We start from the raw sequence: 4,576 nt of genomic DNA, 5'->3' as shown, positions 1-4,576 counted from the left end.
CTTTTCAAACCACAAAATGTAAAGCTATCTCTAAAAAGGGATAATCATATTATCACGAACTTAAAAGCAACCTTAGGAAAGACAAAGCTGAAACTAGGAGTGGGACAGGTAGTTGGGTGTGTGAATCACATTCAAAGGGCTGACAGAAACAGATCAAACATGCCATTTGCTCCCTTCCTGGCACTCTTGCAATTAAATGAGTGGATAGGGCAAGTTCTGACTAATAGAATGTTTGTGGATGTCAGTGTGTCCTTTCCAGACTGAAGTAGTGAAAAGTCCATGCAGATTTCTCAAGTTTCTCTTCCCAAGGAAGCAGCATGTTTAGGATTAAGCAGCTACAAGATGGTGGCAGCTCCAGCAGCCTGAGTCTCTGAGTGACTGTGTGGAACAGAAAATTCTATTACTCTAGAGTATGGTCTAGGGGAGGGAAACAGGAAAGGAAGTCAGAGAAGTAACTGTGACCAGATTAGATAGGACCTTGAAGGAAATGGAGAGCCATTGAAGAGCTTTGAGCAAAGGAGTGCCATGATCTGACTTAAGTTTTTAAGAGAACACTACGCTTGCAACTAGACTGAAGGGGGCAATCATACAAGCAGGGAAACTTGTAAGAGGTTATTAAATAATTCAGGGCATCCACATTTATCAGAGTTAACTGTATATATCAGTAGATCATTACAAACTCTTTTAGTATTGATAAAGTAATGTCATTTCTCTCTGATTCACATTCAATATATTTTCCTGTCTTTCTTCTCCTCATAGCCTTATGTAAAGACATTATTATTTCTTCATTGTAGATTTCCCTTTAATTTTCTGGTTAAAAGGCAATCAGAAAAAAATTAATTTCATAGCTCCTCTTAAGCCAATATTTTCAGTTCCCTACTCTTTTATCCGTAGGCTCATTTTTCTAACCTTTTTGAAAATATAATACTACGGACGGTATTTTATAAAAGTAATTTATAAATTTATAAAATTATAAATTAAAATTATATAAATTATAAATTTATAAGAATTTATATTGTTTATAAATTTATAAGAATTTATATTGTGTATAAATTTATATAAATTAAATTAAAATTTAAAAATACAAAAACCTATTCTTATTTCTAAATTTATATATATATTAATTTATATATTATATATACATAATTTATATTATATATAAATAATTTATATTATATTGAGGCTGGGCACAGTGGCACATACCTGTATTCCCAGCACTTTGGAAGGCTGAGGCGTGTGAATCGCCTGAGGTCAGGAGTTCAAGACCAGCCTGGGCAACATGGTAAAACCCCATCTCTCTACTAAACATAAAAAAATATAAATTTAAATGTTAGCAACATTTTGCTAACATTTTTGTTAATAATTTTTCATTTACTCATTTTGAGTCCATGTTTTTTGTTCTTTTGTTCTTTTTATCACACATGTTTTTCTACCAAGGAATGACTGCATTTTAAACAAGGTCTCTTATTTACTTCAATTCCAATATGAATTTTTGTTTTAATGCATTATTTGGTACATGAAATCACTATTAATTAAAAATGGAAGTCTTGCCTGGGCTTGGTGACTCACACCTATAATTCCAGCACGTTTGCTGAGGTGGGCCGATTACTGGAGCGCAGGAGTTTGAGACCCACCTGGGCAACATGGTGAAACCCCGTCTCTACTAAAAATACAAAGAATCAATCAGGCATAGTGACGCGCCTGCAGTTTCAGCTATTGGAGGTGGGGCTGAGGTGGAAGGATCACTTTAACTGGGTAAGTAGAGGTTGCAGTGAGCCGAGATCGCGCCACTGCACTCCAGCTTGGGCAACAGAGACTCTGTCTTAAAATTTAAAAAAATAAATAAAAATAAAAAAATAGAAGTTTTTCTTTTGGTAGCTAAAATATCAAATAAGTATATCATCTATGATTTAATTGGAATGCAATCACTTCATTTTCTTGCATCTTTAACAATTCTATCTAGTGTAATAGCCATTTAAAATCTCAATGTAATTTATTTCTCTCTCTCTCTTTTGTTTTTGTTTTTGTTTTTTGTTTTTCGGTTTTGTTTTTAGAAGCAGTCTAGCTCTGTCACCCAGTCTGGAGTGCAGTGGTCTGATCTCGGCTCACTGCAACCTCTGCCTCCCGGGTTCAAGCGATTCTCGTGCCTCAGTCTCCCGAGTAGCTGGGATTACAGGCGCGCATCCCCAAGCTGGCTAATTTTTTTTGTATTTTTAGCAGAGATAGGGTTTTACTGTGTTGCCCAAGTTGGTCTTGAGCTTCTGACCTCGGGAAAGCCACCTGCCTTGGCCTCCCAAAGTGCTGGGATTACAGGCATGAATCACTGTGCCCAGCCTCAATATAATTTCAAAATAAAATTTATTTTATTTGGTACATGAAATCACTATTAATTAAAAATGGAAGTTTTGCCCAGCCTTGGTGGCTCATGTCTATAATCCCAGCACTTTTGGAGACCGAGGTGGGCTGATTGCTTGAGCGGAGGAGTTCGAGAACCACCTGGGCAACATGGTGAAACCCTGTCTCTACTAAAAATACAAAGAATTAGCCAATGAGAATATGGCCAATTTAGGCATTATTGATATTATTCTCATTCACTTTTGGTTTTCTTATTGAGTCACTTAAATAAATCTTGTTAAATCTACTAAAAATGATTGTCTTTTAAATTTATGTAGAATTGAGTGGGAGTGGGAATAGCATTGAGTTATTAATCCAGAAAAGGAATACTGATCTGTTTTCTATCCATGTGCTTTAATATTCACTCAAAAATAGGTAAACTATTTTAAGGTACCCATTAGCTTAAACCGTAAATTGCCTGAGGCTTTTTCTCTCATGAGGAGAACGGATGAAAAAGTGAAAATTGACTTATTGAAGATGACTTAAATTCTAAAGTTAAATTTAAAAATACAAAAACCTACTCTTATTTCTAAGCAGTTAAAATGTTCTCTACAAAAAATAAGGTAAGTAAATGTATCTTATTTATTTGATTTCATCAATTTTATTTCATGTTTGATTTTATAATCTTTTTTCAGTATCCTCATCCTCCATTTTGTAGGCTAAGTAGGAGTTATTATGAAACTTCTATTTTCAGTATTATACATCTCTTGAGTCTACAGTTGCTACATATTTAGGCTGCTCATATAGTTTTTTGTCTAAATTGGGACAGTTTGGGGATTGAAATGTGCACTACTAATTATCACACGAGGGCAACAGGTGTAAATTGTGATTCTCCCCAGCAAACTAGACGGCCTGGTCACCTATAAACAGGTGTGAGGGGAGTGCATTTTTTTCCCCCATGATTTTTGGTCCTAGAGGGTAAAGAATTTCTAGAATAGTATGGAAAACACTTTTATCTTTTCTTGTCTTTTCTCTTATTCCTCTCCAGGGGAGGAGGAGTGACTTTTCTGATTGATGAGTTTATGAGAAGAAACTGAGCTTATAATCTCCAAGTACAACTATTGCCAAAGTAACCAGTGTAATGCCTGATGCTTCCAAAAAGAAAGATTTCCCCAGATACTTGTTGCAGAAGTTTCTGATATTATATAAAAAGGGTTTTTTTTTTTTTTGCTTCATATTCTAATTTAAATGTCCATTTGGACTTTTGGAAAATTAAATTTAAACGTACCCCTTTCCTCACCATAGTCCCCTCTACTGTAAATCTTTTAATAATCTTCAGATAGAATGATCTTTTTAAAGGAGAGCTTTCATCTCATTTTTCCATATCAAGGATGACTTCTCTGTTCCTGACAATCCTCTGTTCAGCTTTTAACAAATCAAGATAATTTGATTTAAATGGAACTTATGCCTTTTGGCACACATCACCAGTGCTTGTATTAGACAACAAATGAAGTTCCATTTACTTTGTCTTGTGTATTCTTTGGCTACATTTATTATTAATATGAATTTAAATATCTAACCCACATTGTAGATCCCAAGTTGGGAAATTTTTGTTTTTTGTTTTTTTCTTTTGAAGATTTCCCTACAAAAGAATACAGCTTGGATATATGTTACTTTTTAACACCCTATACATCTTTTTATGGCACTGAATCTTTAATTTTCAAGACAGAAACAAAAGATACTAAAGGAAAAGCTAAGTATTAACAAATACTTTCAACTGCCTGTAAAAATAAGATAGCTTAATAAATAATTTTTAAGAGGTATAGTACCATTTCAAATAGGATACATATTTTAAGATTATGAAATATATGCAATTGTATACTACTATATTACACTACTGTGTAAGGTCAACCTTATGTCTTAAAATCTGTCATGACTGACCTTGCTGGTGTCTCAGGACTGAAAGACGCTAGGCTCCATACACCTGATTATTTACTACAACTCTAAATCTGGTGTTGTTCTGTTCCCTTAGCCTTTCAGGAGTAAATTCAGTTAAGTACCACAAAGTTGAGAGGCTGTACCATCCAAGCATTCCCTTCTTGAGAAATAATCCTCTCTCTCCTCTAGCTGAAGGATCTCTAGGGAGAGATAAAGAGGCCACAGACTCCATGGGCATGGTGGCATGCATCTCTAGTCCTAGCTACTTGGAAGGCTGCGATAGGAGGATTGTTTTAGTCCAGGA

This window comes from Trachypithecus francoisi, unplaced genomic scaffold (genome assembly GCF_009764315.1).
Source record: "Trachypithecus francoisi isolate TF-2019V2 unplaced genomic scaffold, Tfra_2.0 Lachesis_group4, whole genome shotgun sequence".
Lineage (NCBI taxonomy): Eukaryota > Metazoa > Chordata > Mammalia > Primates > Cercopithecidae > Trachypithecus > Trachypithecus francoisi.
This window is presented reverse-complemented; position numbering follows the sequence as displayed.